Source organism: Balaenoptera musculus, chromosome 5 (assembly GCF_009873245.2).
Source record: "Balaenoptera musculus isolate JJ_BM4_2016_0621 chromosome 5, mBalMus1.pri.v3, whole genome shotgun sequence".
Classification (NCBI taxonomy): domain Eukaryota; kingdom Metazoa; phylum Chordata; class Mammalia; order Artiodactyla; family Balaenopteridae; genus Balaenoptera; species Balaenoptera musculus.
Window position 1 is genome coordinate 93,803,252 of NC_045789.1, and position 15,651 is coordinate 93,818,902.

A 15,651-nucleotide genomic window follows, 5' to 3' on the forward strand; every position below is an offset into this window, starting at 1 on the left:
TTTGAGTTACTGGTTGCATACATTTGTGGAGATTTACCTAGTTATATATTTCTTTCATTATATTTATATAAAAATAAGCCCTTGAAATATAATGCCAGAGTATTTGGTGAAGTATTTTGGTTCATATCTTCATCCACCTTTTTTTGAACATCTGCTATGTGAAATTCACTGTGAACTCTACAAAGGAAAAAAACAATGGCAATTTTAAGAATAATGTTATTGTTAATAAACATTGAGCACTTACTATGTACTAGGCACTCTCCTAAGTAATGTGATTATTTACTTATTTAAACCTCACATCATCTTTTAAGGTGGATGTTATTACCAGAATTTTATATATGTGAAAATGGAGGTCCAGAGAGGTTAAGTTCACTATAGTTTGGTGTAGGTCACACAGCTCATAAGGAGCAAAGCCAGAATTCAAATGCACATGCCTCCCTCCAGAGTCTCTGCTTTCCATCAGTGGCCAAAGGCTTACACCTAGAAGCTCATGATTTAGTATATTTCAAATATTTTTAGCCCATTAGTTAGATAAGTCCTTTGTTTTAATAATTTTTTAATTGAAAAATTCTCTCTCCACTGTTAATCATCAGTTTGGTGTCTACAAAACAGAAGAGGCTTTGTGGAACTATGATGAAAAAGTCACATTGTTTCTGTATGACCACCCCAGTGTGACCCTTGGAAACCCTTTCCCAGTGCTCCTTAATTATAATGCTCTTTACTCATAATGCTCTTTACTGACATATATACAATGATATGTATAAAATAGATAACTAATAAGAAAAAAAAGATAAAATTAACCTATACTTATGGGATTTATGGGAAAATAAAAAAATTGTAAATGATCTAAATAGTCAAAGATGGTCAGACTGTATTAAAAAGCAAAAGCAAGACCCAAGTATACGCTGCTAAAAAAAAAAAAAAATTAAAAAATAAATGCTCTTTACTTGTTAATTAATCCCTGAATACCTCAGCCCTTTACTGATGTTCTGAGAGGGGCCTCACTTATGAGGGTCAGCCATTGTTCCACATTTCTAATTTGTGAACAAATCTATCAAACGTTGTAAGTGTGGAGTGGGCGTGGGTAGAGGCTTTGGACCCTTGCTTCTTCCCTCCCTACTGTAGATGGAAAGTTTATGTCCTCCCAAAATTCAAATGTCAAAACCTAATCCTCAGTATGATGGTATTTGTAGGCAGGGCCTTGGGGAGGATAATTAGTTCATAAGGGTAGAATCCTTATGAATGGAATTGGTGCCTGCATGAAAGAAACCCCATAGAGCCCCCTTGCCCCCTTCCACCATGTGAGAACACAGCAAGGAGATGTTCGTTTATGCACCAGGAAGAGGGCCCTCACCGGACACTGAATCTGCCAGCACTTTGACCTTTGGACTTCTTAGCCTCTGAAACTGTGAGAAATAGAAGTTTGTTGTCTAAGCCATCAGTTTATAGTATTTTTGTTGGAGCAGCCAGAATTAACCAAGATATTCTTCATCACAGCTAATGGGAGGCATTGACCTGGCATTTGGGTCTGCTCTTCAGACTCAATCTTTCCCTTGGGAGTGTTATTCCAAGGTGACACCTAAGGAATGTGGAGCCTGGAATGCATCTACCACCATTGCTTTTAGGAGAAGGTCAACTCCTTTGTTTTATATCACAATTGGTTCCATACTTTGTTGAGGAAAGGAGGTGCTATTTATTTGCCTTCTTAGAGATACCATTTGCGAGCTCTGGCTGTACCTATGTTAAAGTGAACTATTTTGAAAGTGTAGTTCGTCATTCTTGAAAAGGACAACCTCACCTGTTCTAGAGCCAATAAGCATAAACTTCACTTCTTCTAAGCTTTCCTTCAAGATGAATATTTATTAAATAACAGCTGACATTTATTGACTACTTACTTATGTAGCATATGTTCCTTAACTCATTGAATCCTTATTGCAAACCTGTGTTTTGTGTCTTCTTATTAATCCATTTTATAAACAAAGAAAAAGAATAACAGAGACGTCAAGTAACTTGCCCACATTCCCACAACTACTGATAGAGTCAAGACTTGAACTCAGAGATTTTTGTCTCCAGACATGCTCATTTAATCCTATACCTGGTAAGTGTCCTTGATATTTTCCTGATACATACTATACAATTTCTAGTATATAAATGTAAAACAGGGTCACTGATATATTTTTCAAATAGTTATTTATATAATTTGGTTTCATTGAAAAACTTACTAGAAGGAGAGATTTTTAATTAAGTTAGGCAGCTCCCCCTTGTCCAGGCTGGTAGAATCCTGCCAGATACAATTCTTTCCCCTACTTCTTGTTTATCAGCCAAGAAAGCTTTGCAAACAAGCTTTTTGGGTTCAGCGCATATATACAGTGGCAGACTCCCTGGTAATAAAATACCTTAATGGGTGAAACAAGAAATTCTAGCTAAAGAGACACCTCCAAAACATCCAGACTCTCTGAGGGTTAGTCAAGATGAACAGATGATGTAATCTGTGCTATGATAACCAGCCCTCCAAGCCAAGGCTGCTTCTGACTGGTTTGTGAGAAAATGTCTTGGTCTCAAGTTCACTCATAGGGAGAAGGATGGCCATGCCCAATTTATTTTGTGAGTAGTTGAGAAGTAATGTTGATGAAAAATGTTGAATTGGGCTTGCCAAAGAGTGATAATCTTGGGACAATTAAAGCAATTAGAGGGAGGCAACCATATTTAATTTTCAGTTATTTTCCAAAAATTTTTTTAAAAAGATCTTCCATTTGGTAAAATTGGAAATTCTCCTTTATATTTAATATCCTATATTTTCTAAGCACTGCATTATTGAATTATCAGGAAGATGTTCCTTTTAAAGTTTAAGTAATGACTAAAGTCTAATTTTAGGTAATAGTTATTTTCTTAATAACTTCTATCCCTAGAATTGCTGTGGAATAGTTTAATTGGTTGGTGGTTCCTAGTTGTTCCCTAATTCAAGTTGGTAAATATTTAGAATGAGAACCATGCTGGGCTCTTCTGTCAGAATATAAATATAAATATAAATATATTTTAGTTCCTGTTCTTGAAGTGTTTAAAAGTTAGTTGGCAGGATAATAAATCAATAATAAAAATGGTTAAGATTTATTGAGGGCTTAATTTACACCATGGAATGTTTAAACACTCTGCATTTATTAAATCATTTAATTATAAAAACAATCAGATTGTTGTTTTCATCCTCATTTTAAATATGGAAGCCAATACCCAGAGAGCTTTAGTATTTTGCTCCAGGTTAAATGGCAAAATAGTTTGTAAATTAGATTGCAGATCCAGGTATGTTAGTTTCCTAGGGCTGCTGGAACAAATTACTGCAAACTGGCTGACTTAAAATAACAAAAACTTATTCTCTCACAGTTCTGGAAGGCAGAAGTCTGATATCAAATTGTCAATAGAGCCTTGTACCCTCTAAGGGAAGACACTTTCTTGCCTCTTCTAGGTGTTGGTGGCTGTCAGCATCCCTTGTGTCTATGTAATTTCAATCTCTGCCTCTTGTCTTCACATGACCATCTCCTCTCCTGTGTCTTTTCTTCTCTCTCCTATAAGGATACTTGTCATTGGATTTAGGGTCCAAACAGAATAGTACAGGACAATTTCATCTTGAGGTCCTTAATTTAATTACATCTGCAAAAACTGTTTTTTCAAATATGGTCCCATTCATAGGTCCTCTGGATTAAGATGTGGAGATATGTTTTTAAGGGCCACCATTCAATTGAGTCCACCAAGTATTCTGGCTGCAATGCCCTTGCTAGGATTCTAAATATGTAAATAAATAAATTGAAGGGCATAGTAAGATACCTCTCAGTGGGAGGGAGCAGTAGAAAAGGCAAAAGTACTGGCATTAGGCAGAAAGGAATATGAACTTTGTCTTTATTATAATTATAGTCTGTTTATCCTTGGGCAGGTTACCTATTACATCCAAGTTTTAGTTTTGTCATCTATAAATTGTGCTTTATTAAAAAGTTTTACCATATCGTTTTTTGAAGATTGAAAAAAAAAAGAAAAGCTAAATAAAATCATCAGGTCTGATATCTAGTGGGTAAATACAAAATGTTAGTTTACTGCCCATGAACAAACAAGAACAACAACAACAACAACAACAACAAAAAGACAGTGAGAGACAGAAAAGGGGAAAATAAAGAATAATTCATCTCTAGATGAGACTCAAGAATAGAGTTTGGAGGCTGCCACAGTAGAAGTATATGTTAATAGATTGGTTGATTTTCTACAGATGAGGACAAGTTAAGTGCGCTCTAGAAAAGGTGAGTGAAAGAACATTTATTTTGAAAAAAATAGAGTATTTTTACAAGAACATTATAGAAAATGATTTCAGTCTGGAAAAATAGATTGCTGCAGTACCAGGAGGATCTTTAATATTAAGATGAGGCACCTGTACCGAAATCTGAGGAATTTGTTAGAAAGATCTGAAACAAAGATATTAAGATATTAAGGGTGTTTTTCTGGCAAAAGTATTTTGTATAGGAGAATTAATAGTCATAATATAGAAAGAACAATTATATAAATGCACAAAAGCAAACAATTTAAGAGGAAATGAGCAGAAAATTTAAAGAAGCACTTCACAGATATAAAACTGTATATAGTCAATGAATCTAGGATGACACAATATACGACAATGATATTATCACAGAAGGAATTCACAGTCTATGGCCATACCACCCTGAATGTGCCCGATCTCCTCTGATATAGGAAGCTAAGCAGGGTTGGGCCTGGTTAGTACTTGGATGAGAGAAAGAATGCACAGCCTTATTAGCAATCAGGGTGTGTACATGATAGGACTAGAAAAAATAAAAACTGGGAGATTACTCAGGATGTAGGAATAACAAGAGCTTATATACTCTAATTATGAAAGTATAAATTGAAATATTTTATAATATTTTGAAAATATTTTGGCATTCTCTAAGACCCAATATTTCCCTGCTTAGAAAAGAAATGCATGCACATTTACATCAGGATACATATATAAAACTGATCATAGGAGAATTGTTAGTAACATTTCCAAACTTGAAACTGCCATATGATCATCAAGCGTAGAAAGGTCAAATAATCCATGTTGAATAAGAAATGGACTGCAAAATAATAATGAAAATTATTGAACTACAAATGCATACATCAACATGGATGTATCTCAGTAACATGCTGAGTGAAAGAATCGTGTCACAAAAGAATACACACAGTGTGATTCTACTTATATAAATTCCAACTGCAAATCAATCAATGTGATATACCACTTTAACAAACAAACAAAAGGAGTAAAAACCATATGATAATTTCAGCAGATGAAGAAAAAGCATTTGATAAAATTCAACATCCAATTATAATAAAAACTCTCAACAAACTGGGTGTAGAGGGAAAGTACCTCAAAATAATAAAGGTCATATAATTACAGCTAACACCATATTCAATGATAAAAAGCTGAAAGCTTTTCCTCTAAGATGAAGAACAAGATGGGAACGCCCATTCTTACTACTTTTACTACTTTTATTCTACATAGCACTGGAAGCTGTAGACATAGTAATTAGTCAAAAAAAAAAAAAAAAAAGAAAGAAAAGTTATCCAAGATATAAAGGAAGGAGGAGTAAAACTGTCTTATCTGTAGATGACATGGTGTGTATAGAAAACCCAAAAGACTACACCAAAAAACTAGTATATACTAATAATGAACTATCAGAAAGAGAAATCAAGAAAACAATTCCATTTACACCAAAATGAATAAAACATATAGAAATAAATTTTACCAAAAATGTGAAAGATCTATACATGAAAATATAAAACACTGACACTGATGATTGAAATTGAAGAAGGAACAAATAAATGGAAAGCTAGTTCATGCTAATGGATTGGAAGAATTAATATTGTTATAATGTCCATACTACCTAAACCAATCTACAGATTATATGAAATCCTTATCAAAATTCTAAAGGTATTTTTCACAGAAATAGAAAAACAATCCTAAAATTTTATGGAACTACAAAAGACCCCAAATAGCAGAAGCAATCTTGAGAAAGAGGAACAAAGGTAGTGGCATCATGATTGCTGATTTCAAACTATATTACTATGCTACAGTAATCAAAACAATATGTTACTGGCATAAAAAACTACGAATACCAATGGAACAGAATCAAGAACCAAACCTTCACATATAGAGTTAACTAATATTTAACAAGGAAGACAGGAATACTCAATGGGGAAAGAATAGTTTCTTTAATAAAAGGTGCTTGGAAAACTGTATACACACATGCAGAAGAATGAAATTTGATCCCTACTTACACAACTCATAAAAATTAACTTGAAATGGATTATAGACATAAACATAGGACCTGAAACCATAAAATTCTTAGAATAATACACAGGGAAGAGGCCCCTTAACATTTGTCTTGGCAACACTATTTTGGATATGACACCAAAAGCAAAGCAACCAAAGCAAAAATTAAAAAGTGGAACTACAGCAAACTAAAAAGCTTCTACAGAGCAAAGGAAACAATCAACAAAATGAATATGTAACCTACAGAATGAGAGAAGATATTTCCAAATTGTGTATTTGATAAGGGGTTAATGCTATATATATATATACATATATATATATATATATATATATACGTATATATATATATATATCCTCATAGAACTCAATAGCCAAAACAAACAAACAAACAAACAAAAAAACAAGCAATGCCATTAAAAAATGAGCAGAGGACCTGAATAGATTAGCCAAAGAAGACCAACAAATAGCCAGGAGGTACGTGAAAATGTGTCCGACAGCACTAATCATCTGGGAAATGCAAGCATCAGGGAAATGCAAGTCAAAACTACAATGAAATATTACCTCATACTTGTAAGAGTGGCTATCATCAAAAATACAAGAGATAACAAGTGTTGGTGAGGATGCAAAGGAAAGGAAACCCTTGTGCACTGTTAGTGGGAATATAAATTGGTAGGTCCACTATGGAAAACAGTGCAGAGGTTCCTCAAAAAATGAAAAGTAGCACTACCATATGATCCAATAATCTTATTTCTTGGTATATATCCAAAGAAAATGAAAATAAAAACAGGGTATTCTACACTTTTATATGTCAGTTATACCTCAATAAAGCTGAAATTTAAAAAATTAGATGAAGAATTTTATAAATTAGATGTATTTCAATGGTACTTTCACTCCTTTTGATGTCTGTGAATATCTCTGATTATAAAATAAAACCTTATTTGTGTATAGTGCAAAGTTTCTTCTTCTATTCCTCCTCTTCCTTCACCTCCTCTTCTTCCTCCTCATCCTCCAGCCCCCACCTTCCTCATTTTCTTCTTCTTTGATGAACTGTGTGTACTTGACCTTTGTCTTTCTATGCTATGCGCAAACTACAAAAACAAAAAGAAAAAAGAAAACCTCTCTCTTCTCGATCAGAGGCTAAAGGCAATCAAATCTTTGCAACTTATCCTAACAACCATCAGGGCCTTTGTTCACAAAGGTGTACATATGGGGAAGTGAATGAAAGTGCCTGGAATTTTGTAAAGTGTGACTCAGATTCAGGGAAAAAAATTCAAATAACTCTTAAACCACTTAAGGCTTGCTAAGCATGGAGTATTTCACACTCAAAAACAAACAAACAAACAAAAACAAAACAAAAAACCCTTCTAATATTACCATTCTAACATCATACCTATGAGCATGATTAGATTTTACTTCATCATTTTAGAATTTGCTTTCTGTAGTTTATCTGGTTATTTGTTTGACAAGATGTTTTTTGGCAGTGAATTGAAAGTTTAATAGCCGAGCATGTAGGAGAGTGAGAAATTTTCCGTCTGTTGATTGAGAAAGCCAAAGGGAGAAAAAAGTTATTGCACAATTCTAGAACAGGGTGGATTATTCAGAATATTTCACAAGGTGGCTTTTATCAGACTTTATACAGTATACTGAAGAGTATCTACTGAAAAACTAGTATTTCCTTTTTTCTTTCTTTTAAAAGATTCTCTTTTGCTGCAGTTTTGTTCAGATTAGGTAAATTGTTACATTTTTAGTGGTCAGAGAAGTAAATAGTCAATGAAGAGTCACGTGAAGAGCACTGACATGGGTACAAGATTCATTGAATGTGGGAATGTGGGAGTCCAGGTTGAGTTTGGGGAAAAGGGAGTGGCTGGACTCCTGGATCTTGACTGAAGAGTACAATAGTATCTTTTGTCTTCAATAAATGAGCAAGAAAAAGTTAAAAGATTTGTGGCAGAAAAATTTCTACACTTTGCATTTATCTAGTTTATTTAAAGATATCAAAATGTGAAATGGTTAAAGAGCTAGGATGGGATGACTTTGCCATTTTATTTATAAGTAAGAGTTATGTTTGATGATATCAATGCATTCCCCTCAAGGTATAAATCATTTTGTTTCAATTTCCTATGCAGTTTAACAACTAACACTTCCTTTTGCCCCATTAATATTGCTACACATTATAGGTACTCCCACAGCTCAAAATAAATAGAAATTAACTTTAATTTAATGTCCATATTGAGAAATTATTGGAAGAAGTGAATCATGAATGTAATAAAAAAGTAAGCCTTGAATCACTTTCCAAAGAAAGGCTTACCACGTACAATTTTAATATTGATAATATGATATTGTTCAAGAATGAATTCCCTAAACAACTGGCAGATGTGATAAGGCAGTTTGGAAAGACAGGAGAAAATATGAAAAATTACATTCAAGGAAATATTTATAGAACAATGAGAGACCACACAGATCACTCACCTGATAAATGTGATATTCCTAACATACCAAACCAGAAACAGAAATGAGTTTTTGAACTTATATAAAAGATTAAAAGAGAGAGAGAGAGACAGAGGGAGAGAAGGAGAGAGATACTCATATGAGGATATCAAGCCCAAACAACCTAATTCTTAGATGAAAATACTCACTGTTTGGAGCATATAAGGAATATGCAGGGATTGAAGTAGCCAAAGCACAATGGTAAGAACACACGGGTTTGAGATCTAATTTTGCCTTGCGGTGGATAAATGTGGATTTTGTTTTTATTTTTGTGACTTCTCAGAATTCACCCTCTACCTGATTTATTTCTGAATAACTTTTGGTGGAATCATTGCCTCAGATTCTACATATTAATGAGGGAGAATACCTGTAAGTGTACATCCTTCACTAGGGCTGTAAAGGAATCTGAACACACCCTCCCTGCCCTGTCATGGCCAGGGGCAGTCAGATAACCCAAGGACCAACAAGAAAGGCTCTCCATGGACTTTGAAACCTGAGAAAGTTACACACAGACCTGAAACAGGAAGAGGCATAATGGAGCTCAAAGAGGTGATGTACATGGACATGACTTACAAAATGCTGAACCAAATTCTAATTAATAAGTTTGAAGAATTATGGCATCCAGTGCCTTCTCTTTGATGGCGGCTGTCTGTGTACACTTCTTAACAAAGTGAAATAAATTATAGATGGTTTCTAGCTATTTAAATCAATGTGGGAACAGGTAGAAATTGTAAAGGGATTGGTTCTATTTCACTAATGTCAGTTCCTACTCTGGTAAATAAATGGTCATTTGCTTTCCCAGCAAGTAGATACCAAAAGTCAGTCAAAGCTGGGATTAAGAGCTATACCATCCTGAAAAATTACCAGCTATGTTGAAAACTACCCCTACAGAATTTACTGATATTTTTATATATGTCATCAGAAATATGTTACTTGTAATGATCTATTATCACTCTGTGAACATTGAATTTGTGTTCAATTTACTGTATAAGCATTCTCTTTTCTAATTTGCTGTTAAATTTCTTGCTTCTCTGGATCACTCATTTAAACTGTAAAATGTGAGATGTTAATTCAGACTAACCTAAATATAACTTTCAAAAACTCACTTTTCTGATTCTACTATTATTTATAACTCTAAAGACGATTAGTCTCTAATATCTTTCTGTAACACAGCAAAAATTTCTAAGAGATTCCATATAAAAATATGGGTAACAAATTGATGTTTCCAATTTAAACAGCCTTTAAAATGGCGAATTTGTTCAGTTGGTTTTGATCATATTAAGTCCTTATTTTCCATCATCACTCATAAGCCTCATAAATATCAGCACATTCTCTTATATTTAGGTCATTAGCCATTAAACATCCACTCAATTTACTTGTCATACCAAAATTGATTAGTACTATATGGCTTTCAATTTCAGGAAGACATATCTTTTCTAACCAGAGTCTGAAAGAATTTTACAGCTAGGTCGAGTAGCCATAGCTGGACTTTCTTCTGATCAGTCTTTCAGACCGATCTTTCTTCTCTATCCTGCTTTGATTACCATACAAATAGGTAGATACGTATTTTTCCTGTTCAGCTTTGAAGCGGCCGACTTGGAGGCCATCCAAAGCAGGGGGAAAATTGTAGGCTATAGAGCATGCCATCTGGTAGGAATATGCTGGAAAATCTTCAGCTTTCTCAATTCAACAAAAGTAAAAGTAAAAGTCTATTAATTCAGCTTCTTGCTTGGCTGAGAAATAAATTCCACAAGTCTCAAATTGCATCTGGTTTACTCCATATCTGGCTCTAATATGTTCAATATAAGCCAGACAATTTGGATGAAAATATTGTTCCTCTCTGAGCTTTTAGCAATTGGAAGGAATAATAATGTTTTTCATTTTTTAAATTCAGACACCTTCTATGATATTGATCTGGAAGGCACAGTCTATCTGTTTGGGCTGTTCCTTCAGTGGTGGGATATAGACTAAAGACCTCTTCCTGAGGAGGAGAGGCTAATGATGGGAAAGATGGTTCCCAAAATAAGCATACCTGTCAGTGGAACCCTGTGCCAAGACCATCATGCTACATCTCTCTGAGCTTTGCATTGGCAAGACCTCTGAATCTTCTCCTTTGGGCATACAACTGCATTTGGAAGCTATCGTGGCACCCAATTATTGTAAAATTTTGACCATACTCTCCTTCCTATTCTCTTTTCTATACCTCTACATATTGAAGTGTTTTTAGCGCAAGAGTCATGTAAACATTTATGCTCTCTACAGTGCTTCCTGCAGTCTTAAATATACAAGACGCTTTTTTTTTTTTTAACATTTTTATTGGAGTATAATTCCTTTACAATGCTATGTTAGTTTCTGCTGTATAACAAAGTGAATCAGCTATATGTATACATATATCCCCATAACCCCTTCCTCTTGCATCTCCTTCCCACCCTCCCTATCCCACTCCTCTAGGTGGTCACAAAGCACCGAGCTGATCTCCCTGTGCTATGCAGCTGCTTGTCACTAGCTATCTATTTTACATTTGGTAGTGTATATAGGTAAATGCTACTCTCTCACTTCGTCCCATTTTACCCTTACACCTTGCCATGTCCTCAAGTCCATTCTCGACATCTGTGTCTTTATTCCTGACCTGCCCCTAGGTTCATCAGAACCATTTTTTTTTTTTATTCCATATATATGTGTTAGCATACGGTATTTGTTTTTCTCTTTCTGACTTATTTCACTCAGTATGACAGACTCTGGGTTTATCCACCTCACCACAAATAACTCAATTACATTTCTTTTTATGGCTGAGCAATATTCCACTGTATGTATTTGCCATTTATCCATTCATCTGTCAATGTACACTTAGGTTGCTTCCATGTCCTGGCTATTGTAAATAGAGTTGCAATGAACATTGTGATACATGACTTTTTGAATTATGGTTTTCTCTGTGTATATGCCCAGTAGTGGGATTGCTAGGTCATATGGTAGTTCTATTTTTAGTTTTTTAAAGAACATGCATACTGTTCTCCATAGTGGCTCTTTCAATTTACATTCCCACCAACAGTGCAAGAGGGTACCCTTTTCTCCACACCCTCTCCAGCATTTATTGTTTGTAGATTTTTTGATGATGGCCATTCTGACCAGTGTGAGGTGATAACTCATTGTAGTTTAGATTTACATTTCTCTAATGATTAGCAATGTTGAGCATCCTTTCTTGTGTTTGTTGGCAATCAGTATATCTTCTTTGGAGAAATGTCTATTTAGGTCTTCTGCACATTTTGGGATTGGGTTGTTTGTTTTTTTGATATTGAGCTGCATGAACTGCTTGTATATTTTAGAGATTAATCCTTTGTCAGTTGCTTCATTTGTAAATATTTTCTCCCATTCTGAGGGATGTCTTTTTGTCTTGTTTATGGTTTCCTTTGCTGTGCAAAAGCTTTTAAGTTTCATTAGGTCTCATTTGTTTTTTTTTGTTTTCATATCGGTTTCTCTGGGAGGTGGGTCAAAATGGATCTTGCTGTGATTTATGTCATAGAGTGTTCTGCCTATGTTTTCCTCTAAGAGTTTTATAGTGTCTGGCCATATATTTAGGTCTTTAATCCATTTTGAGTTTATTTTTGTGTATGGTGTTAGGAAGTGTTCTAATTTCATTCTTTTACATGTAGCTGTCCAGTTTTCCCAGCACCACTTATGGAAGAGACTGCCTTTTCTCCATTGTATACTCTTGCCTCCTTTATCAAAGATGAGGTGACCATATGTGTGTGGGTTTATCTCAGGGCTTTCTATCCTGTTCCATTGATCTATATTTCTGTTCTTGCACCAATCCCATGCTGTATTGATTACTGTAGCTTTGTAGTATAGTCTGAAGTCAGGGAGCCTGATTCCTCCACCTAGGTCTTTCTTTCTCAATATTGCTTTGGTTTTTCAGGGTCTTTTGTGTTTCCATACAAATTGTAAATTTTTTTATTCTAGTTCTGTGAAAAATTCCATTGGAAGTTTGATAGGGATTGCATTGAATCTGTAGATTGCTTTGGGTAGTATAATCATTTTCACAATGTTGATTCTTCCAATCCAAGAATATGGTATATCTCTCCATCTGTTTGTATCATCTTTAATTTCTTTCATCAGTGTCTTATAGTTTTCTGCACACAGGTCTTTTGTCTCCTTAGGTAGGTTTATTCCTAGGTATTTTATTCTTTTTGTTGCAATGGTAAATGGGAGTGCTTCCTTAATTTCTCTTTCAGATTTTTCATCATTAGTGTATAGGAATGCAAGAGATTTCTGTGCATTAATATTGTATCCTGCTACTTTACCAAATTCATTGATTAGCTCTAGTAGTTTTCTGGTGGCATCTTTAGGAATCTCTATGTACAGAATCATATCATCTGCAAACATTGACAGTTTAACTTCTTCTTTTCTAATTTGTATTCCTTTTATTTCTTTTTCTTCCCTGATTGCCATGGTTAGGACTTCCAAAACTATGTTGAATAATAGTGGTGAGAGTGGACATCCTTGTCTTGTTCCTGATCTTAGAGGAAATGCTTTCAGTTTTTCACCATTGAGAACGATGTTGGCTGTGGGTTTGTCATATATGGCCTTTATTATGTTGAGGTAAGTTCCCTCTATGCCTACCTTCTGGAGGGTTTTTATCATAAACGTGTGTTGAATTTTGTCAAAAGATTTTTCTGCATCTATTGAGAGGATCATATGGTTGTACTCATTCAATTTGTTAATATGGTGTATCACATTGATTGATTTGCGTATATTTAAGAATACGTGCATTCCTGGGATAAACCCCACTTGAACATGGTGTATGATCCATTTAATATGCTGTTGGATTCTGTTTGCTAGTATTTTGTTGAGGATTTTTGCATCTATGTTCATCAGTGATATTGGCCTGTAGTTTTCTTTCTTAGTGACATCTTTTTCTGGTTTTTGTATCAGGGTGATGTTGGCCTCATAGAATGAGTTTGGGAGTGTTCCTCCCTCTGCTATATTTTGGAAGAGTTTGCGAAGGTTAGGTGTTAGCTCTTCTCTAAATGTTTGATAGAATTCACCTGTGAAGCCATCTGGTCCTGGGCTTTTGTTTGTTGGAAGGTTTTTAATCACAGTTTCAATTTCAGTGCTTGTGATTGGTCTGTTCATATTTTCTATTTCTTCCTGGTTCAGTCTCAGAAGGTTGTGCTTTTCTACGAATTTGTCCATTCCTTCCAGGTTGTCCGTTTTATTGGCATATAGTTGCTTGTAGTAATCTCTCATGATCCTTTGTATTTCTGCATTGTCAATTGTTACTTCTCCTTTTTCATTTCTCATTCTGTTGATTTGAGTCTTCTCCCTTTTTTCTTTTTTTTTTTTTTTTGGATTCCAATTTAATGAACTAAGCCATTATTATGTCACAAAAGCAAAGTACAGTAAATCTTGGTAATTATTTAAAAACAGCAAAATTATTCTTTTAAGTCTTAATATGGGGCTTCCATAAAATTTAATCTTCACGCCACAATGCAACTTATCATCAATTAGCAGTTTTGTTTGCCTTCTGACAATTTAGAAGGAGTTTCGCACGATGATTTAGTAGGTCAAAACCTGTTTTTTTTTTTTTTTAATAGGGAAAACTTTGGTATTTAGAATTAGCCAGCTGGCCTCAGTTTAGATGATCCCAATTTTGTTGGCAATATCCAAAGCATCATAGTCAGGGCCCAGTTAAACATATGCCTTCTTCTCTCCATTAGGCTTGATCAGGGTATTGACCTTAGCCATGTCAATGTCATAGAGCTCCCTCACAGCCTGTTTAATCTGGTGCTTGTTGGCCTTGACATCCACAATGAACACCAGTGTGTTGTTGTCTTCTGTTTTCTTCATGGCTGACTCAGTGGTCAGGGGGAACTCGATGATGGCATAGTGGTCAAGCTTGTTTCTCCTAGGGGCGCCCTTCCAAGGATATTTGGGCTGCCTTCTGAGCCTCGGTGTTTTGGGCCATCGGAAGGTAGATGATGTCCAGATCTTCTTTTTTTGTGGCTGTGGATGCCTTTCAACACTGCTTTCTTGGCCTTCAAAGCTTTTGCTTTGGCTTCAGCTTTGGGAGGGACAGGGGCTTCCTTCTTTGCCTTACATGCCATCTTCGTGCAGTCAAAACCTGTTTTGTTTTTTTTTTTTTCCTTTTTTTTTTTTTTTTTTAAACATCTTTATTGAAGTATAATTGCCTTACAATAGTGTGTTAGCTTCTGCTTTATAACAAAGTGAATCAGTTTTACATATACAATATGTTCCCATTTCTCTTCCCTCTTGCATCTCCCTCCCTCCCACCCTCCCCATCCCACCCCTCTAGGTGGTCACAAAGCACCGAGCTGATCTCCCTGTGCTATGCGGCTGCTTCCCACTAGCTATCTATTTTACATTTGGTAGTGTATATATGTCCATGACACTCTCTTACCCTGTCACATCTCACCCCACCCCCTCCCCATATCCTCAAGTCCATTCTCTAGTAGGTCTGTGTCTTTATTCCCGTCTTGCCACTAGGTTCTTCATGGCCTTTTTTTTTTTTTCCTTAGATTCCGTATATATGTGTTAGCATACTGTATTTGTTTTTCTCTTTCTGACTTACTTCACTCTGTATGACAGACTCTAACTCCATCCACCTCATTACAAATACCTCCATTTCATTTCTTTTTATGGCTGAGTAATATTCCATTGTATATATGTGCCACATCTTCTTTATCCATTCATCTGTCGATGGACATTTAGGTTGCTTCCAGGTCCTGGCTATTGTAAATAGAGCTGCAATGAACATTGTGGTACATGACACTTTTTGACCTATGGTTTTCTCAGGGTATATGCCCAGTAGTGGGATTGCTGGGTCGTATGGTAGTTCTATTTGT

The 15,651-nt window shown here is 35.2% G+C and overlaps 1 pseudogene; it reads right to left on the reverse strand.

Annotated features, from left to right (window-relative positions):
• Positions 1-14,422: 14,422 nt before the first annotated feature.
• On the reverse strand, positions 14,423-14,892 carry LOC118895991 (annotated as a pseudogene).
• Positions 14,893-15,651: the final 759 nt, after the last annotated feature.